This window comes from Schistocerca serialis, chromosome 3, assembly GCF_023864345.2.
Source record: "Schistocerca serialis cubense isolate TAMUIC-IGC-003099 chromosome 3, iqSchSeri2.2, whole genome shotgun sequence".
NCBI lineage: Eukaryota > Metazoa > Arthropoda > Insecta > Orthoptera > Acrididae > Schistocerca > Schistocerca serialis.
Genome location: NC_064640.1, coordinates 406,776,832 through 406,800,218, shown reverse-complemented (window position 1 = coordinate 406,800,218; position 23,387 = coordinate 406,776,832).

The following is a 23,387-nucleotide window of genomic DNA, read 5'->3' as shown; positions in this document are numbered from 1 at the left end:
TTCCTGTTCCATTAGCAAATTCAGCAAGGGAAGAACAATTGTTTATATTGTCTAATCAAAAGTATCCGGACACTCGTATGTAATGTGGAACTGACGACTAGACGTAACAAGAGGCGGACCCGCCGGTACAAAAGGAAGTGTTGTCAGTTCAAAAATGGTTCAAATGGCTCTGAGCACTATGGGACTCAACTTCTGAGGTCATCCGTCCGCTAGAACTTAGAACTACTTAAACCTAACTAACCTAAGGACATCACACACATCCATGCCCGAGGCAGGATTCGAACGTGCGATCGTAGCGGTCGCGCGGTTCCAGACTGTAGCGCCTAGAACCGCTCGGCCACCTCGGCCGGCTGTTGTCAGTAGAAAAGCGGTAACAGCGGTCAGGAGATCTCAGTGGCTTCGAACGTGGACTAATCATTGAACGTCATCAGGAACGTTTCAACTCTTATAAAGCTGCCCAAGTTTACTGTTGTTGATGTGACTGTGAAGCGGAAACGCGAAGAAACAACCAAGACTAGCAGACTGCCTTCATGTACCGACGGAAGGAGACCCTCTTGCAGTGCGAATGTTGGTTGTAAAAAAGGAAGGAAACGCTCTTGAGTTCCAAAGTGCTACCAGCAATACAGCTAGCACAGTGACCGTCTGTATGAAATTAAAAAGAATGAGGTACAGTGGTCAATACTGAGCGACTCTTGCATTGGTGTAAAGAGCGTTGCCATAGGACTGTGATGACTGGAAACAAGTGATTTTGAGTGATTAATTACATAATACTCGAAGGAACGATTTGGGTTTGGCGAATGCATGGAGAACGGTACTTGCCATCACGTATAGCGCCAATACGCCCCCTTATTGCACGTAAGAAAACGCTGAAGGTGGAGGGATATGAACACATTTTTCTGCATTGTGTACTGTGGACAGTACAGGAACAGTTCGGAGACAATAGTTATTTCTATCAGCATGACAATGCACTCTGTCACAAAGCAGCGTCTGTGGGGCAATGGTTTGTGGACAGTAACATTGCTGAAGTGGACTTGTCCGCCCAGCATCCCGAGCTAAAGCCAGTGGAAAACCTTTGGGATAAGTCAGAATGTAGACTTCGCTCCAGATCCCAGTGTCAAACATCATTAACTTCCCTGGTTTTTTCCCTTGAGGAAGAATGAGCTGTCATTCCTCCAAAGTCACCTCATTGAAAGTGCCCTCAGCAGAGGCCGTGAAGTCATTAAGGCGAAGGGTGGACAAAACCCACATTAATGTCCACTAACAGATGTCCAGATATCTTTGATCACATAGTGTATATGCTTCCACACAAGTGCTGATTTCTCTTACCTTGTCTTCACAGTCCTTAGGTAAGGCGTATGTTAGTGGCAGCAGAATCGTTGTGCAGTCTACCGCAAATGTTGTTTCGTTGATCTTTCTCAATAGTGAATAGAAGCTGAAGAAATGAATTAAAATTTATTCCACAGCCAGAACTTGACTCGGATCTCATGTTTACTAGGCAGATATGGGAACCATTACACCACCATGAATTGAAGTTTGCGTTACGGAGGGCATCGGACAAAGGTAGTCCGTGCAGGTGTTAGCCATACTGCTGTGGTGCTGCAATGGTTAACACATCTGCCTAGTTAGCAGAAAACCTGGGTTCAACTCCCTGCTGTAGCACAAATTTTAATTCATTTCTTCAGCTTCTCTCATTATCGAAGATAAAGTTGAGACTCATATGTCTGCAGGAAATATAACTCCATCAGATAAATTTCTCAATAGGGCTTCACGAAAAGAACGTCTTCAGTCCATGGACTCCCATTTGAGTTCGCGGAGCATTTCCGTAATACTCGCGTGTTGATCGAACCTACCGATAACAAATCTAACAGGAGGCCTCTGAATTGCTTCGATGTCTTCCTTTAATCCGACCTGGTGGAGATCCTAAACACTCAAAAATGGATAGCACAAGTGTTCTGTAAATGGCCTTGTTTATAGATAAGCTGTACTTTCCTAGAATTCTCCAAATAAACCGAGGTCGGCCGTTCTTCTTCGCTACTACAGATCTTACATATTCGTTGCATTTTATATGCTTTGGAACGTTACGACTAAATATTTAATCAACTTTACTTTGTCAAGCAGCACACCACTAATACCGAAATATAACTTTACAGGACTCTTTTTACTACTCATGTGCATTAACTTCATTTTTTCGTGTTTACGTCTAATAGAAATTCTGTTGATGCCATCCTGTATCCTACTATAGTCACTTAACGACGACACTATCGCGTACACTACAACGTTATTAGCAAGTAGTCGCAGATTGCCACTCACCAATGGTTCGCTGGATATCGCGTGAGAAAAGGGCGAGCTGAGTTTCGCACGAACGATGCTTTATAAAGCAGCATTTATTTGTCTACAGAAGTTTCTGTCTCAAGGAAATTAATTTTATTCGAATTTCGAACATGTGCAAGAATTCTGCAGGAAACTAACGTTAAAGATATTGGTCTGTAACGTTGCGGGTCCGTTCTTTTACCCTGGCCTAATGTCGCCAGTTTCGTCAATACTCTCTCTGTTCAGTATGTAAGCAGGTGCATGCGTTTAGAATATACTGTGAAGATAGAAGAAAGGCTTTCGCATGATGCAATACGCATTTCTTGAAGGGTAACATATTGAACTTTTCCTGGTATCTCTGCAATGCCATCGCTCTGACATACAAATGGGCTCTAACAGACTAGTTGTTCTTTCAACTGTACGACTTTTGCGTGACAACCTGCTATGACATGTATGATCGACAGACAATAATGAGATACGCAGTGTATTTGTAAGCAACTGCTTTTGTAGAGAAGCGGTATATTACCCAACGATAAATCTCGTTTTCATTTCTGACTTAACACTGATGAGATCATTCATTTGTGTCTGCACTATAAAGAACCAAACGAATGGCGTAGTGGTAAACACTGGAATTGCCTTCCTGATTTAGATTTTCCGTGGTTTACCTAAACCGCTTAAGGCAAATGTTGGGAGGGTTCCGTTGAAAGTTCACAAACGACTTCCGTCCCCAGTTCTGCTCAGTCTCTAATGACCATACGTTGAAGGGACGCTGAACACTAAACTTCCTTCCTTCTTGAAATACACCAAGGTTTTTTTCATCACACTTTATTTACACACACAGCAAAGATATACAATGGACAATGTAGATGACCGACTAATGCTGGTCGTAGTAACTATGTAAGGTGGCAGAATAAATGAAGACCAATTTCGCACCTTACATAAGAGTTTTATACATCGTAATGGGAAGGTGAATATGACACCTAACTTACTTCGGCGGTAATGAGCAGATTTGCCTAAAGGTATGTAATGCAAAAGGGATGACACTCAATCGACTGTATTAACATACCACTCCTATATAATGCATGCCAATGAGCAGAATGTGAAACAGGCAGCGAGAGGAAACGTTTTGTGTGGAGCCAGTGTGGGTAAACGCCTCCGGGAGGCACTACAGAAAGCTCCTAAAGGGGTGCGTCCCACGGCAGGTCAGCGACGGGACAGGTGACGCATACTGCAGGGGGAGTAACAGGGCCACCAGAAGTAAGACAGAGAGAAGTTTTGTAAAACTGCGCTTCAGAATGCCAAAGGGATACGCACAAAACCAGTGACGCATTCGACCACGTGAACTGCAAGTGATGCATACGTGATAGACCCATGTAACTTTTTAGGCGTCTGGGCGTCTGGAGCAGGCACAAAACGTCCGATTGGCGGAAACGCACCAGGAAGGAGTAAAGTGCCGAGATTTCGACGCAGTTCAATGGAAGGATCCTTGCGATTAGTAGAGAAAGTTTCCAGAAAATAAGAGAAACGCTCCTATTGGTCGAAAAAGCCGTGACGTGGAGAACGAAAGAACCCAGGTGGGGAGAGAGTTCGGCTACGAGAAAGAGAAGACGGAAACTTGAGAGGACTCTTCTCTTCTCTGAACTGGCGTCAAATGCAGAACAGAGCGCATAACGCTCTGTACGAAGCAGAGGAGAAATTTCTGTGAACACTGCGTTCACAGTGGCTGACCTATAGCTAGAAATTAGCAGTAGCATCGTTGCGCTCCAATTGTGGAGAAACATACCAGTCAGTTAGTTAATTGTTCTTGCATGAACTGGAAGGCATTATAATATGCACGCTGCTCCAGCCATGCGCTTGTATATCGCCATAGTCTGAGACTAGGGATGAGTTCTTGTTTTCTCGCATAACGAGAAACATAGGGAGAGTTTCTGCTGAAAATTCAGCAAAGGCTTAATTAGATTTTATAGGAGTTTCAGTGGGCGAGAGCAGACTCATCGCAGCTAAGGTAAATACTGCATGCTGAGGCGTAAACTTGTTGGTTCACCAGCTTGCGCCCACTGTAAACTCGAGAAACCTTGGATAATCTTTCGCTCGAATTGATGTGGAGGAGGCCCAGCCGGCGGCGATAGAGAGCACTGGGTGCACCCGACTGCAAATTGTTGCTCATGTCGACACCAATGACTCCTGCCGTCTGGGTTCAGAGGTCATCCTCAGTTCGTACAGGCGGTTGGCGGAATTGGTGAAGGCGGAAAGCCTCGCTCGCGGGGTGGAATCTGAGCTAACTATTTGTAGTATCGTTCCCAGAACCGATCGCGGTCCTCTGGTTTGGAGCCGAGTAGAAGGCTTAAACCAGAGGCTCAGACGATTCTGCGGAGATCTGGGGTGCAAATTTCTCTACCTCCGCTATCGGGTGGAGAAATGTAGGGTCACCCTGAATAGGTCAGGCGTGCACTACACGCCGAAAGCGGCTACAAGGGTAGCGAAGTACGTGTGGAGTGCACATGTGGGTTTTTTAGGTTAGAGAATTCCCTCCCTAGGCCCGAAAAGACGCCTCCTGAGACGCGGCAATGTAGGAGTAGGCAAAATGCAACAGGAAATAACAATATTAATGTGCTAATAGTAAACTGGAGGAGCGTCTATAGAAAGGTCCCAGAACTGCTCTCATTAATAAACGGTCACAATGCCCATATAGTACTAGGGACAGAAAGTTGGCTGAAACCAGACGTAAACAGTAATGAAATCCTAAACTCAGATTGGAATGTATACCGCAGAGACAGGCTGAACAGTGAAGGGGGAGGCGTGTTTATAGCGATAAGAAGTGCAATAGTATCGAAGGAAATTGACGGAGATTCGAAATGTGAAATAATTTGGGTGAAGGTCACGGTTAAAGCAGGCTCAGACATGGTAATTGGATGTCTCTATAGGCCCCCTGGCTCAGCAGCTGTTGTGGCTGAGCATCTGAAGGATAATTTGGAAAATATTTCGAGTAGATTTCCCCACCATGTTATAGTTCTGGGTGGAGATTTTAATTTGCCGGATATAGACTGGGAGGCTCAAACGTTCGTAACGGGTGGCAGGGACAAAGAATCCAGTGAAATTTTTTTAAGTGCTTTATCTAAAAACTACCTTGAGCAGTTAAACAGAGAACCGACTCGTGGCGATAACATATTGGACCTTCTGGTGACAAACAGACCCGAACTATTTGAAACAGTTAACGCTGAACAGGGAATCAGCGATCATAAAGCGGTTACTGCATCGATGATTTCAGCCGTAAATAGAAATATTAATAAAGGTAAGAAGATTTTTCTGTTTAGCAAAAGTGACAAAAAGCAGATTACAGAGTACCTGACGGCTCCACACAAAAGTTTTGTCTCAAGTACAGATAGTGTTGAGGATCAGTGGACAAAGTTCAAAACCACCGTACAATATGCGTTAGATGAGTATGTGCCAAGCAAGATCGTAAGAGACGGAAAAGAGCCACCGTGGTACAACAACCGAGTTAGAAAACTGCTGCGGAAGCAAAGGGAACTTCACAGCAAACATAAACATAGCCAAAGCCTTGCAGACAAACAAAAATTACGCGAAGCGAAATGTAGTGTGAGGAGGGCTATGCGAGAGGCGTTCAATGAATTCGAAAGTAAAGTTCTATGTACTGACTTGGCAGAAAATCCTAAGAAATTTTGGTCTTATGTCAAAGAGGTAGGTGGATCAAAACAAAATGTCCAGACACTCTGTGATCAAAATGGTACTGAAACAGAGGATGACAGACTAAAGGCCAAAATACTAAATGTCTTTTTCCAAAGCTGTTTCACAGAGGAAGACTGCACTGTAGTTCCTTCTCTAGATTGTCGCACAGATGACAAAATGGTAGATATCGAAATAGACGACAGAGGGATAGAGAAACAATTAAATTCGCTCAAAAGAGGAAAGGCCGCTCGACCTGATGGGATACCAGTTCGATTTTACACAGAGTACGCGAAGGAACTTGCCCCCCTTCTTGCAGCGGTGTACCGCAGGTCTCTAGAAGAGCGTAGCGTTCCAAAGGATTGGAAAAGGGCACAGGTCATCCCCGTTTTCAAGAAGGGACGTCGGACAGATGTGCAGAACTATAGACCTATATCTCTAATGTCGATCAGTTGTAGAATTTTGGAACACGTATTATGTTCGAGTATAATGACTTTTCTGGAGACTAGAAATCTAAACTGTAGTAATCAGCATGGGTTTAGAAAAAGACGGTCGTGCGAAACCCAGCTCGCGCTATTCGTCCACGAGACTCAGAGGGCCATAGACACGGGTTCGCAGGTAGATGCCGTGTTTCTTGACTTCCGCAGGGCGTTCGATACAGTTCCCCACAGTCGTTTAATGAACAAAGTAAGAGCATATGGACTATCAGACCAGTTGTGTGATTGGATTGAAGAGTTCCTAGATAACAGAACGCAGCATGTCATTCTCAGTGGAGAGAAGTCTTCCGAAGTAAGAGTGATTTCAGGTGTGCCGCAGGGGAGTGTCATAGGACCGTTGCTATTCACAATATACATAAATGACCTTGTGGATGACATCGGAAGTTCACGGAGGCTTTTTGCAGATGATGCTGTGGTGTATCGAGAGGTTGTAACAATGGAAAATTCTACTGAAGCCGGCCGCAGTGGCCGTGCGGTTCTAGGCGCTGCAGTCTGGAACCGCGAGACCGCTACGGTCGCAGGTTCGAATCCTGCCTCGGGCATGGATGTGTGTGATGTCCTTAGGTTAGTTAGGTTTAACTAGTTCTAAGTTCTAGGGGACTAATGACCTCAGAAGTTGAGTCCCATAGTGCTCAGAGCCATTTGAACCATTGTACTGAAATGCAGGAGGATCTGCAGCGAATTGACGCATGGTGCATGGAATGGCAATTGAATCTCAATGTAGACAAGGGTAATGTGCTGCGAATACATAGAAAGATATATCCCTTATCATTTTGTTACAAAATAGCAGGTCAGCAACTGGAAGCAGTTAATTCCATAAATTATCTGGGAGTACGCGTTAGGAGTGATTTAAAATGGAATGGTCATATAAAATTGATCGTCGGTAAAGCGGATGCCAGACTGAGATTCATTGGAAGAATCCTACGGAAATGCAATCCGAAAACAAAGGAAGTAGGTTACAGTACGCTTGTTCGCCCACTGCTTCAATACTGCTCGGCACTGTGGGATTCGTACCAGATAGGGTTGATAGAAGGGGTAGAGAAGATCCAACGGAGAGCAGCGCGCTTCGTTACAAGATCATTTAGTAATCCCTAAAGCGTTACGGAGATGATAGATAAACTCCAGTGGAACAATCTGCAGGAGAGACGCTCAGTAGCTCGGTACGGGCTTTTGTTGAACTTTCGAGAACATACCTTCACCGAAGAGTCAAGCAGTATATTGCTCCCTCCTACGTATATCTCGCGAAGAGACCATGAGGATAAAATCAGAGAGATTAGAGCCCACACAGAAGCATACCGACAATCCTTCTTTCCACGAACAATACGAGACTGGAATAGAAGGGAGAACCGATAGAGGTACTCAAGGTACCCTCCACCACACACCGTCAGGTGGCTTGCGGAGTATGGATGTAGATGTAGATGTAGATCCTCTGTAGACTTGATTGTCCTCCTAAAAATAGAATGGAACTTTGAACTGGAATCGGATGATTTATCGTAGTACTGGCCAACATCATAACGTAATTGTAAGAATAATTTTGTAAAGAAACTTCTAGTTAAAATTTAATATTGTTGTGTTTAGGATTACTTAACTTTCTAGGAGTTACAGTTCAATAATGTTGTGTTTAGGACTAGTTCACTCTCAGAGGTCGAGATGCATCATTTTGACGACTGTCTTAACACTGTCACATTGTAAACTGTGTAAAAGCATGTATTGCCCTGACAAAATTGCAATATTAAACAATGTCGTTACAGCTTACACAGTTGTGTTCAGTCATAGAATAAGAAACCACCTAACCATAATCTTACAAGTATATTGAGTGAATAATGTCACCGGGCAAAATATGTCAACCGTTTCGCAGAACACATTGCGGTCTATAGAACTCTGTAGGTGGTGATGAACTACACAGTCCAGTCACGTTAATGTGGCCACCGTCTATGTTCGACGCCAACGTGCAATAACCACTCACAGACGGCAGGTGGCAGCACTTACAGTGGAGGCTATACAAAGCGTGTCGTGGCGCCGGGGGGGGGGGGGAGTGAGTGGAAAGAGTGCAGTCGTTGTAATGTGGAAGTGGAGTGAGTTATCTGACATCCAAAAGGGCATGATCATTGGCTTTCAGGCCAAGGGTGGAAGCATCTCCATTTTGTAAACTGTTCATGTTTCACCGTGATTAAAGTATACCGTGCATGGCAAAATGAAGCTATCTAAAATCAGCACCGAGGCAACTGTGATGCACCAAGAGCCATGGATAACAGGAATGAATGACGGCTGCAGAGAAATGTACGGGAGAATAGACGTGCAACTGTTGAGCAACTGACTGCCCAGATGAATCAAGGGGCTACCAACAGTGTCTCTTCAATGACCGTTCGACGGACGTTGCTGCGTATGAGCCACTGCAGCAGGCGCCTGTTCTATGCACCCAAGCTGACTGCTGTTCATCGGCGACGAATGCTGGAATTTCCACACCAGTACCGCAGTTGCACGTCCACTGAGTGTCGCCAGAGGGCCTTTTCACATGCATGACTTTTTATGCTCCATCAGACAGAAAGCAAACACCCTGGAACAACCGTCGGAACGGTCCAGGCTGGAGGAGGGAGCGTTATGGTCAGAGGAATGTCTTCGTTGCATTCCCTGGATGATCTCGTCTATCTGGAACGCACAATGGATCAATACAAGTACTGATCGATCCTAGGGGACCATGTCCACCCCTACATGCTGTTTGTTCTTCCTCGGCATAATGTCATCTACCATCAGGACAATGCGATGTGTCACACAGCTCGCAGTGTATGTGCGTAGTTTGAAGAGCACCAGAATGATTTTACCGTACTCCCCTGCCCACCAAACTCCCCAGATTTAAGCCCAATCGAGAATCTGTGGGACCACCTTGATCGGGCTGTTTGCGCCATGCATCCTCAACCGAGAAACCTAGTGCAGCTGGCCACGGCAGTGGAGTCTGCATGATTCCACATCCCTGTCAGTACCTTCCAGTACGTCATTGACTCTCTTCCTGTACGTCTCGCAGCAGTCTGTGCTGAAAAAGTTGGTTATTCAGGCTTCTGACAGGTGGTCACATTGATGTGACTAGACAGTGTAGTACCAAGCGGTCATCTGACCCTGCAACACTGACCTAAGTCATGGAAGTGAAGAAAGGACGAGAAGAATTTCACGTCTTGTCGACACAGTCTTCATTTGGGACGGAGCACAACCTCAGATTATGGAAGGATGGTGAGGAAGTCAGCCGCGTCCTTTTCAAAGGAACCAACCTGGTATTTGCCTGGAACGATTTGGTGAGATCACGGAAAACCTAAATCTGGATGGCCGGACGGGAATTCGAACCGTCACCCTCCTAAATGCAAGTCCAGTGTACTAACCACTGTGCAACCTCGGTAGGCGGCAGTAAAGAAGTCTGTATTTACCATTCAGTTGTACGGAATCAGTGCGATATTCTGTCAGGATGCAACAGTTATCTGACATAGCCTGCGTTCGACTCGTATACAACTGCGTGTTCTGTGTATGTCTTAGAGCACTGTCTATTTGTGATCGTTAACAGCAAACCTCTCGGTCATCAGAGGACTTTCATCTGATATGTCATGAAACGTGACCATCCTGTTTCGACACATTCCTCTAATCGAACGAAGATTTATGCGATGTACTCCATTCCCAGCCGGCCGGAGTGGCCGTGCGGTTCTGGGCGCACAGTTCTAAGTTCTGGGCGACTGATGACCTCAGAAGTTAAGTCGCATAGTGCTCAGAGCCATTTCAACCAACTCCATTCCCATGTCACATCTTGGGTATAAAATCGAGACTTCAGTTTCATAACTAGCTTCTAAGTTAGCGATACGTGATTGTGAGGCACGGCAATCCCCGTGTATACATTTGCTTGACAGATGTCCTGTTTACAGAGTTAGTGGCGGGATGACGCTTAATTTCACATGTGAAACGCCGTTGCTATGCGTTTATCTGTTTCCTTCTAAGAGGTATTCTCCGTTACTAACGATAAAAAAATGTCATGTGACTAGGGCCTCCCATCGGGTAGACTGTTCGCTTTCGATTTGACGCCACTTCGGCGACTTGCGCGTCAATGGGGATGAAATGATGATCACCTTATATAGGACTGATGCGGGCATAGTATAATTTCTGAATTGTGATCGGCTGTGAACAGTGGGCGCTCTACATCTCTGGGAAGCTATATTGTGCTTGTATCACGCAGAACCGATGTTTTAAGGAAGTAGATTTTCATTATACGGTTTGTTACTATAGTTTATCGTAGAGAAACCTGCGAGAATGATGTATGTCATGCGCAGGAAATATATTTCTTACACTAGAAAATTAACAGCGGTATATTCCATACGACTAATAGGTCGGAAACTGAAGCGATCTAACATCACAACCTGTTTTAAGTGCGGAATCGTGTAGCCTTAGGAATGCGTGTGTTTATGTTCTCTCTTACCAATACCTTCCCATTACTGATCCCAGACACTAGAACAATACTTTAGAGTTGATAGCGTGGTTGATTTACGTAAAAATGCTCCGAACTCCATCCTCCTGCAGCTCCATCATACACAAAAATCACACGTTTCTTGTTCTTCTTAATCGTCTGCTATTACATCACAACACTTTCAAATCCACTACTATACACCGATAAGGGGTGCTAACCTCCTTGACACGGGTGCATCTGGAGAAATATTGTGCACTTGCGTGGGTGCGGCAAGCTCCATTCATTCACGAGACGCGAATTGTGCGGTCTACTTCTGATCACCTGCAGATTAAATCAGTAAAGGTGCTGCAAACTGGGATGGTCAAAGACAGTGCAAGGGAGTCTTTCAGTCTCTAACTTTAACCAAAGAATGCGAGAATATCCTATGACTCCCATCCGCATAGAGTAAGATCGTAAATTATGCACTATGCTCGAGGTGTTAGAAATATGTAGATCGCTGTCTGGCATAATTTGATGATGTATGTGGTAGTAGTGGGGCAAGGTTCGTGTCACGCCACTCTGCATTGTTGCCAAATTTATTCAAGATGGCGGCGATGACGTCACCCAAGATAACGGCATGTAGACTTGGCAACATCGCATGACGTCATCCAAGATGGCTGCTTTTGGCGGGAAAATATGCCAATTGTGCTACGTCCACTAACCCAAGCCTCCAGAAGAAAAAATGGCGAGAAGTTTGAACTCCAACACATTAATGCATGCAAAAACCGTACTTATCTTTATTATTATTGATTATCATTTATTAACATTCATTATCATTTATTATTATTTATTATCATTTATTATTATTTATTATTATTTATTATCATTTATTATTATTTATTATTATTGACCTGCCTACACTAGAAAATTCCCTCCAAATTCAAATTCCAACACGATAATGGCTCCAAAACCTTACTTTTGTTTATTATTATTCATTATTATTCATTATCATTTATTAACATTCATTATCATTCATTGTCATTTATTATCATTCATTATCATTTATTATCATTCATTATCATTCATTATCATTTATTATCATTCATTATCATTTATTATTATTCATTATCATTTATTATTATTATTATTATTTATTATTATAGGCCTACCTCCACTAGAAAATTGCGTCAAATTCAAATTCCAAAACGATAATGTATCGAAAACTGTACTTCTATTAATTATTATCTTTTACTATTTATTCAAGATGTCCGATTTTCTCAGCGAGAAAGCCATTTCCCTCACATATATAACAAAAATCTATCACAAGTTCTAATCCCAACACCATAATTGATCACACGTACGAACTTTCTCCATCACTTATCTTTTTTCACTGGTAGCCTATCATAATTGCGTCAAATAATAAACTGCACTTATAGTAACGTAAGTCACATCCTTTGATTTTGCAGTAGGGAAGGATCTGAAGACTTTATTTCAAGCAGTACGGTCATCACTTGTTCTCCAACACAGACAGCACACACATCTTTGATATGGCAGTGCAGTCGCCACGACGTCCGCGCTCCAACTGAATTAGTTCAGATCCTTGCCACCCCCTGGCCAGCATGCAGAGACACTGCCAACGCCTGTTACATGAGGCGGCCGGCCACTCGCGGTGGACTGCCAGTACACTGGCAGCGAGCCCAGCGATCGCTCCCAAATTGTAAACATGTTTTCGCTGGACACGCTGGAACTTGCCGAGTTTGACGTCACAGCGGTCCCTTGTCTCCTCACCAGGTGTATTCGTCGCCTCTGCACGTTTCCCGCCAAAATTGTTTGCCTTGGATCTGAATCACACAACGGTCGGCCATTCCCTGCCACACGTTTGGCGCCAAAGTTGTTTTCCTGGGCACGTTCAAACCTGTCGATGGCGACCACTCACCGTCCACCACCCGTCCTTGTGCAAGTGAGAACGCAGTGCTACACTTTTGGTGGCAAAGTTTGCTCGACAGTGAAATCCGCCATGACTATATAACAGCACGTTTCATCCGCACTAGAACGCTCGCTAATTGACTCTCTCTCGCGCGCGCGTAATAACTGTACAATCGCTGTGCCGCCGCCCCGCTTGTGGCACATACCCTCTATACATGCGATGGACATAGTCTTCTCTAAATACCTAAGTACTTAATTCCATTTCGTTTTTAATTCAATTAAATAATTCAATTTACAATTTCATATATGTATGCAAAGGTGTTCAACTACCTAATTTCAACTACATTTTGAGGACCAGGCAGCCACCTCTCCCTAGGAACCAGCGCCGAATTTGAATTCTGGCAGTAAAGAAAGGTCACTTCTGCTTTCTCTACCAACCTAACAAAATTGTTGGAAAGAAAGGGCACTTGTACGAACCTCAGCCGCCCGACTGCCACTTCCTCCTAGGAACCAGCGCCAAGTTTGAAATCTGCCAGTAAACAAAGCTCACTTGCGCTCCCACCACCAACCTTAGAATATTGTTGCAAACAAAGCTCATCACCACTAAACTAAGCCCCCAGCACTCAACCTCTTCTTACATGTTTCAGGTAATAGGACTCACCCTGCACTAGGCCCATGGATGGAGGAACCAATATACTTTATTTAGGAATGGAGTATGTGTATCACACCAACATGTTCAACACCATACAGACCTGTCAAACACTCCTACATAACTCATGAGTCCTTTTACCCGAAATGTGTAGGAAGAGGTTTACTGCTGGTGGCTTAGTTTAGTGGTGATGAGCTTTGTTTGCAACAATATTCTAAGGTTGGTGGTGGGAGCGCAAGTGAGCTTTGTTTACCGGCAGATTTCAAACTTGGCGCTGGTTCCTAGGAGGAAGTGGCAGTCATGCAGCTGAGGTTCGTACAAGTGCCCTTTCTTTCCAACAATTTTGTTAGGTTGGTAGAGAAAGCAGAAGTGACCTTTCTTTACCACCAGAATTCAAACTCGGCGCTGGTTCCTAGGGAGAGGTGGCTGCCTGGTCCTCGAAAAGTAGTTGAAATTAGGTAGTTGAACACCTTTGCATACATATATGAAATTGTAAATTGAATTATGTAATTGAATTAATAACGAAATGGAATTAAGTGCTTAGGCATTTAGAGAAGACTATGTCCATCGCATGTATGGAGGGTATGTGCCACAAGCAGGATGGCGGCATAGCGATTGTACAGTTATTACGCGCACGCACGAGTGAGAGTCTATTAGCGAGCGTTCTAGTGCGGATCAAACGTGCTATTATATAGTCATGGCGGATTCCACTGTCGAGCAAACTTTGCCGCCAAAAGTGTAGCACTCCATTCTCGCTTGCACAAGGACACGTGGTGGACGGTGAGCGGTCGCCATCAACAGGTTTGAACGTGCCCAGGGAAACAACTTTGGCGCCAAAAGTGTGGCAGGGAACGGCCGACCGTTGGGTGATTCAGCTCCAAGGCAAACAATTTTGGCGGGAAACGTGCGGAGGCGACGAATACATGTGGTGACTAGCGTGTCCAGCAAAAACATGTTTACGACGTGGGAGCGATCACTGGGCTCACCCCCAGCGTACCGACAGTCCACCGCGAGTGGCCGGCCACCTCACGTGACAGGCGTTGGCAGTGTCTCCGTGCGCTGGCCAGGGGGTGAAGAGGATCTGAACTAATTCAGTTGGAGCGCGGACGTCGTGGTGACTGCACTGCGATATCAAAGATGTGTGTGCTGTCTATGTTGGAGAACAAGTGATGACCGTACTGCTTGAAATAAAGTCTTCAGTCCCTTCCCCCCTGCAAAAGCAAAGGACGTGACTTACGTTACTATAAGTGCAGTTTATTATTTGACACGATTATGATAGGCTACCAGTGAAAAAAGATAAGTGACAGAGAAAGTTCGTACGTGTGATCAATTATGGTGTTGGGTTTTGAACTTGTGATAGATTTTTGTTATATATGTGAGGAAAATGGGTTTCTCGCCGAGTAAATCGAACATCTTCAATAACTAATAAAAGATAATAATAAACAGAAGTACAGTTTTTGAGACATTATCGTGTTGGAATTTGAATTTGACGCAATTTTCTAGTGGGGGTAGGCTTCTAATAATTTTTTTTTCTTTCGACTTTGGCCATCTAGGGACCGCGTTAAACAACTATTTTTCAATGTACATTTCTCCTATTGCGCTCCTCCTCTTTTCTCTTCTGCCAATATGTCTTCATCCTCTCTCTGTGCTGCTCCCTTCGGTCTTCTGTCCACACTGTTCCTCCAGTTCTTCTCTTCTTCACTTCAAATCCTTCAAAATGTTGAATTTTGTCTCTCATTAAGTCTCTGTTGGTTATATCATCTTCTCCTATACCCATCTCCTCTAAGTCTGCTTTGACTTCTTTGAACCAGGTAATTTGGGTTCTGGGGTTTTTGTCAAAAAACATGAATATTTTCTTTGTCAGTCTTTCATCATTCATTCTTTTCAAATGGGCGTAAAAGCTTACTCTTCTCTTCCTCATAGTATCTCCCACTTTCTCAATTTTGTCATACACTTCTCTATTGCTTCTAAGCTTCCAAGTCCCATTCTCAAACCTCGGCCCAAGTACTCTTCTAATGATTTTTCGCTCCTTTTTTGCTATAGCTTCCATTTCCTTGTTAGTGTTCATTGCTAAACATTCAGATGCATACAGACACTATGGCTTAATCACAGTGTTGTAGTGCCTTATTTTTGCGTTAATTGATACTGACTTCTTGTTGTACACATTCTTTGTTAGCTGGAATGCCATTTCCATTTTTCTTGTTCTTGTTTTATTTCCTTCTTTATCTGAAGCATTGGGCTAGATGATTTCCCCTAAATATTTGAAATTAGAAACCTTCTTTATCTGGCCATACTTTGTAATCATATTGTTCGGTGCCTCTTTTACATTGGTTAGGTACTCTGTCTTTTCAAAGGAGATTTTCAGTCCTGCTTTTTCTGCTGTTTCATTCAGAATATTGATCTGTTTGACTGCTTCTTCCAAACTTCCTGCCAGAATCGCTAAGTCATCAGCAAAAGCGAGGCAATCTACTTCTAATCCATCCTTTATTCTTCCTAATCTGATTTTTTGTATTCCTTCTTCAGTCGTTTTCTGCCTCCACTCTCTAATAACTTTTTCTAACACACAGTTGAATAGGGTAGGTGACAACCCATCTCCTTGTCTTAATCCTGTTCTGATTTTGAATGGTCTGGATACCTCACCACGGAACTTTACTTTTGCATAGGTATCCGTAAGTATTTCTTTGACGATTGCGACTGTTTTCTTGTCTGCTCCAAACTCACTAAGGATGTTAACCAAGGTTGTTCTGTCAACGGAGTCGTACGCCTTCTTGAAGTCAACAAATGTGATAAAGACGTCTTTTCCTCTTAATCGTCTATATTTAATAATTAACTTCAAGTTTAAAATTTGCTCCACACAAGATCTTCCCTTCCTAAAGCCTGCTTGGTATTCACCAATTTCTTGATCAAGTTGTTTCTCCAGTCTGTTTTGTAGGACCTTAGATAGAATTTTATACGTTACCGGAAGTAAAGATATCCCTCTGTAGTTATTTGCATCAGTTTTATCCCCTTTCTTGAAGATGGGGTGGATTAATGCAGTTTTCCATTCTTCCGGTATACGTTCCGTTCTCCAAATCTCATTGATTATTTCCAGTAGTTTTTCTTGAGTTGTATTATCCACACTTTTCCACATTTCTGCAATTATCATGTCTTCCCCTGGTGCTTTATTGTTCTTAAGGTTTTTAATGATTTCTCTGATTTCTATGAGGCATGGGGGTTCAGAATTATTGTTTACTGTGTTTGGGGTGTTGGCTGGTAATTTTTCAATAGGTTCCTGACAGTTGAGGAGTTGTTCAAAATGTTTTGCTAATATTTCACAATTTTCTTCATTATTCATTGCCAGTTCTCCACTGGTATCTTTAAAATACAGATTTGGTGCTACATATTTTTGTAGTTTCTGTCTGAATGTGCTGTAAAAGGATCTGTTATTGTTTCTCTTAAAATCTTTATCCATTTGTGTAAGTTGGTTCTTTTCAAATAGTCTTTTTACTGATCTAATGAGTTTTGCTGTAGAAGATCTTTGCTGTTCGAACTCCAGGTAGTCCTTATCACTTTTGGTTGAGTGCCATTTCTTCCATGCCTTCATCCTTTGTTCTATTGCTTCCTCACATGTCTCATCCCACCATTCGTGTTTCTTTCTCTTTTTCATTTTTGCGACTTCTTGAGCAGATCTTATCATTCCTTCTTTTATATCTTTCCATTTATCCGAACGTATAACTATGTTTTGACAGAATTCTTCTCTTTTCTCTTTCAAGATGTTTGAATCTATCTTTTGAGTTTTCCTGTTTTGTATTTGTTTCTTTCTTTGTGGTATGAAATTTAATTTGATTGTCGATAAGTAGTGGTCAGTTACAATGTTTGCCCCTTTCCGAACTCTCACATTCGTTATTTCTTTTTGATTATAGTGTGTGATGGCTATGTGATCTATCTGGAACTCTCCAATACTTGTGTTTGGTGATTTCCATGTTTTCTGTTTCTTAGGAGGTTTTTTGAAATTTGTAGTCATTAATTTTAAGTTATGATCCTTGCATAGTTCTATTAATCTTTCTCCATTTCTGTTTGTCCTTTTGTGAGCTGGGAAGTTTCCTACTGTTTTTTTGTATTTTTTTTCTTGGCCTATTTGTGCACTGAAGTCCCCAAACAGTATTTTCACATTTGATGTTGGGATTTTAGAAAGTTCGTGGTCTAGAGATTCCCAATATGTATCTACTTTCTGAGGATTTTTCTTATTGTCATTGTTGATGGGTGCGTGGCAATTAATAAGTGTATAGGTTTTGTTTAGGGCGCGGAATGTGAGAAAAGACAAGCGTTCATTAGGTGACTGGAAGTCGGTTATTGAGTTTACCCAGTTAGATTTCACGATGAAGCCTGTTCCAAGGTGGGGAAGTCCTCTTCCACATGGGTTCCAGCCTTTCTTTCCTTTAAATATCCTGTATCCTTCATAATTCATTAAATAATAATAATAATAATAATAATAATATATGATAATGAATGATAATAAATGATAATGAATGATAATAAATGACAATAAATGATAATGAATGTTAATAAATGATAATGAATAATAATAAACAAAAGTAAGGTTTTGCAGCCATTATCGTGTTGGAATTTGTATTTGGAGGGAAGTTTCTAGTATAGGCAGGTCAATAATAATAAATAATAATAGATGATAATAAATAATAATAAATGATAATAAATAATAATAAATGATAAGGAATGTTAATAAATGATAATCTACATCTACATCTACATCTACATTGATACTCCGCAAGCCACCCAACGGTGTGTGGCGGAGGGCACTTTACGTGCCACTGTCATTACCTCCCCTTCCTGTTCCAGTCGCGTATGGTTCGCGGGAAGAACGACTGTCTGAAAGCCTCCGTGCGCGCTCTAATCTCTCTAATTTTACATTCGTGATCTCCTCGGGAAGTATAAGTAGGGGGAAGCAATATATTCGATACCTCATCCAGAAACGCACCCTCTCGAAACCTGGCGAGCAAGCTACACCGCGATGCAGAGCGCCTCTCTTGCAGAGTCTGCCACTTGAGTTAATTAAACATCTCCGTAACGCTATCACGGTTACCAAATAACCCGGTGACGAAACGCGCCGCTCTTCTTTGGATCTTCTCTATCTCCTCCGTCAACCCTATCTGGTACGGATCCCACACTGATGAGCAATACTCAAGTATAGGTCGAACGAGTGTTTTGTAAGCCACCTCCTTTGTTGATGGACTACATTTTCTAAGCACTCTCCCAATGAATCTCAACCTGGTACCCGCCTTACCAACAATTCATTTTATATGATCATTCCACTTCAAATCGTTCCGTACGCATACTCCCAGATATTTTACAGAAGTAACTGCTACCAGTGTTTGTTCCGCTATCATATAATCATACAATAAAGGATCCTTCTTTCTATGTATTCGCAATACATTACATTTGTCTATGTTAAGGGCCAGTTGCCACTCCCTGCACCAAGTGCCTATCCGCTGCAGATCTTCCTGTATTTCGCTACAATTTTCTAATGCAGCAACTTCTCTGTATACTACAGCATCATCCGCGAAAAGCCGCATGGGACTTCCGACACTATCTACTAAGTCATTTATATATATTGTGAAAAGCAATGGTCCCATAACACTCCCCTGTGGCACGCCAGAGGTTACTTTAACGTCTGTAGACGTCTCTCCATTGATAACAACATGCTGTGTTCTGTTTGCTAAAAACTCTTCAATCCAGCCACACAGCTGGTTTGATATTCCGTAGGCTCTTACTTTGTTTATCAGGCGACAGTGCGGAACTGTATCGAACGCCTTCCGGAAGTCAAGAAAAATAGCATCTACCTGGGAGCCTGTATCTAATATTTTCTGGGTCTCATGAACAAATAAGGCGAGTTGGGTCTCACACGATCGCTGTTTCCGGAATCCATGTTGATTCCTACGTAGTAGATTCTGGGTTTCCAGAAATGACATGATACGCGAGCATAAAACATGTTCTAAAATTCTACAAGAGATCGACGTGAGAGATATAGGTCTATAGTTTTGCGCATCTGCTCGACGACCCTTCTTGAAGACTGGGACTATCTGTGCTCTTTTCCAATCATAATAATAAAGATAAGTACGGTTTTTGCATGCATTATCGTGTTGGAATTCAAACTTCCCGCCATTTTTTCTTCTGGAGGCTTAGGTTAGTGGACGTAGCACAATAATCCTGTTTTCCCGCCAAAATTCAAATTTCCCGCCATTTTTTCTTGAGGTTAGGTTAGTGGACGTAGCACAATTGGCCTATTTTCCCGCCAAAAGCCGCCATCTTGGATGACGTCATGCGATGTTGCCAAGTCTACATGCTGCCATCTTGGATAACGTCATCGCCGCCATCTTGAATAAATATGGCAACAATGCATAGTGACCTGACATGAACCTTACCCCACTACTTATGTTCGAGGATTGATAATGAATGGACATACTGCACAGTCATCCATCTTCATGCGCAATGGTACTCGGAAAATATAGGAGGGGTGGTTTAGTGATGTACTGAACTTGGGAAGCATGCTGTCGCATCATTGGTCGATGTTGAAATTACTGTAAAATTAGTAAAATTGTTCACACTATCAACTGTGCTGCTTATTATTACAGTACATTGACAATGTCTTTTCCATCCCATCCACCTACTGGTACACCATTGGTTACCACATGATCGACTGATATCGCTTTGTTTGAGATGGAGAAAGAGTTTCCGCCGAGGGGCAACACCTTCTGGGGATGGCTAGCACTGAAACAGTGATCACGTACATGACTGCAGTATCAGGAGTCAATCGAAATGGAAGACAGAGTCATCAGTTAGCCTGTCACTGTGACAGATGAGTTTAAATGTAGAGGTCGTCAATAACCTTAGGACAGCAGTTTGGAAACACTCCACAACACTGCAAAACTCTTCCTGTTTCCTTATGTTGTGACTGTCTTTTATTTCAAATCATCCAGTGTGTGTGTGTGTGTGTGTGTGTGTGTGTGTGTGTGTGTGTGTGTGTTTTATGATAGCAGCAGTAATAATATGATTTACACCATGTAATGTCTAGTTTTCTGGGAGAGGCAAAGGATCAGAACGTGTTAATACCAGTTTAGAGCCTGACACAGACCTCGAAACCGGGTGGAAAAAACAAAATGTATGGCATTGTACAAACTGTGTAACAGCAGAAAAAAAAAGTTTCAAACAACGACACAGGGAGCATCTCTTGTGGTTGACAGTATAGTGTGTGTGATACGGTCACCCTCTTACAGTACAGGCGTTGACACTTTACACTGGTCTGTGCAATGGATCAATACCTGCATATTTAATAACATCACCACGTGTGCTCGATGCTGGCATGCAGACGGTATTTTTTTCGATATATGGGAGGAGAGAGATGCGATAAAAATCCTGTCGAGTTCTCGATCAGATGAAGTTAGTGGAGTTTTTATAGTTCGTAATTTTTCTCTGTTGAATGCTACAGAATAACGATAATAGCATGTTGGGGTGATGGACGTGAATGGGCCCTGAGGGACATGGATCTGCTTCGGACAGCAGTACCTGTATGTAATTTGGAGACGCACCATAATGCAGTAGCAAAAGCCTCGTCCTTGTCCCAGTTCTTGTCTTTTATACTACCTTGTGTTGCAGGAGTGGGTTTCCTTTGGCCTGACCATACACATCGTACACTGTTGGCGGATCTATGACAACATGTTCCCATTTTCATCGAATGGTCAAAACACGGTCCTTTCGCACTAACTCAGCTTAGCCTGTTTCTACATGGGCTGTAGAATGTGGTAGATATAGCTCTCTCTGACTTCTGCTCAGTTCCGACTTAAATTGAAATGATCACATGTGAAAAGCTGCAGGGTGGCAGTGCAGAGTCTGAGAGGTAGTTGCAAGATGCATAGAGACTATCTAAAATTTTACTGTACCAGATAGGTTCGAAAAAGGTGACTCGTTTCGAGATATGAGAGTGCCAGAAGTATGATTCGGTAGTGGTTGTAATAATTAAAAGACTTCTCCATAGGATCCAAAACAGGTATGTGGGTGAATGGGTAGACTTGATTCCAAATCACAGACAGAATTTCTACTGGAGAGCGTAACACTAGAGATCTGAAAATCCCGAGTACATTTCTTACAACCTCAATCAGCACAGCATCTACTGCATATGATCCTTCTCAATCAACCATCACCTATAACCCAGTGAATATATTGCAGAACCTCTGACGTGGCATCGAGACAGACTGCATTACAAATACTGGAGAAATATCTAGTGGCGGCATGAGGCAGTTGCAAATACCGACTTCATACCGCATTCCATAGCCGAATCGCTTTATAAATTCGGTATTTTTATTACGAGGTTGCACCGTCGGTGACGTGTAACCCCACTGTTGGTCTGATAATATACACTGGCGATCACCGTCTATATTCAGAGTCGCGGTTTTTGTCTGGAAAAACTACTTCATTCGGAGATAATGCTATACCTCGATTTATAAAGCCAATATAGCTTTAAACATGGACACTTGTGAGCACCTGTAGAACCAAGAACGCTTGTGATAGTAACATGGTCATTGTTACCTTTTTTTTATTTTTTATTTTTTTTTAACAGCTGGCGGCTTGTAAGACGATTGTGCCCCTCTTTATAAGACACAGTGGTACAACTCGCAGGAAAAATTATGAGACAAGTCCACCCATCGCTGATTTTCGTATCGCCAGCAATCAGTTATTGGCGAAGTTTTATACTCAGTAACACGGGATGCGTGATAGGTTCGCCTTGAGCATCAGGCTTATAAAGTATGTGTGTGTGTTCTGATGTGCAAAGAAACTGACTGTGTCCACTCGTAACGAAGGTATGGATTTTACGTGGAATACTGTGATAGCAAAGGGAAAAGTATGTCAAGTCGTAGGAATTGTACAGATATTTCTATTTCCGGAGCCACAGCCGTCAGCAGAGGGTATTTCCGATACTTCGCTCATTGTCAAATGTCAGTCAATTGAGACCGAAATAGTAACATTTAATTATAAGTACTGTGATAGAGTGTATATGTAGCCGGTTTCCTAGGACGATTCTGTCTGGGGTGCGTGGTGCGCGGCGGCGGTGGCCTGTGCCGGGTATGATTCACGTTTCCAACTAACGGCAGGAGCTGTCCAATTGGAAAGGCCTGTTGGGGTGCAGGAATGTAGCTGACCTAACCATGTCGTCCTCTAGACGGCTGAATAGTAAACTAACACTCAGTATGTGTTTGACAGCTTTCGTGATCGTGTGTGTTCCTCATGGAAATTTGAGAAGATTTAATATGGATGTGTGTCTGTGCTGGACCATTATTCCATCCAATGTAAATTGTCCAGTTGACTGCTTCTGCATATTTCCCGCCTTGATTTAGTTGGGAGAACATCGATTGTGGTGTGTGCATCTAGTAGATGAAAGACTGGAGAAGACACGTTTGCTGGTTCTCTAGACATGAGAAGCACCTTAGTTGACTTTGTAAATTACAGGGATGATTTGGAATTTGTTACATCACCGACATCACTATTCGCGAGTGGAAATAACAGTTTCCTCTATTTTTTTCGAGTTTACAAGTAAAGGTCTTCACAGACGGGATAAGTTTCTAGTACTCAGTGGTTTACAGCACGCTGAACCTCGCTAAAGTTTCGGGTTTCTAGAGAAATAATTTCCATTCTATATCTTTCGAATTATACTGTGCAAGCGATACTGCTATGCAAGCGATATTGCTATGTGCTTGATATCGAGAAGTATCGCGTAAATGGTATAATATTCTGGTGAACCATGTGAAAGTACGTTTGTTCTTGTAATCCCTGTTTCTGGAGATGGGTGTGGAAAGCAAGCAATCAAGCAAGCAGGTCAGGGGTAGAAACAGTGACGCCTTTGTACCAAGGGAAG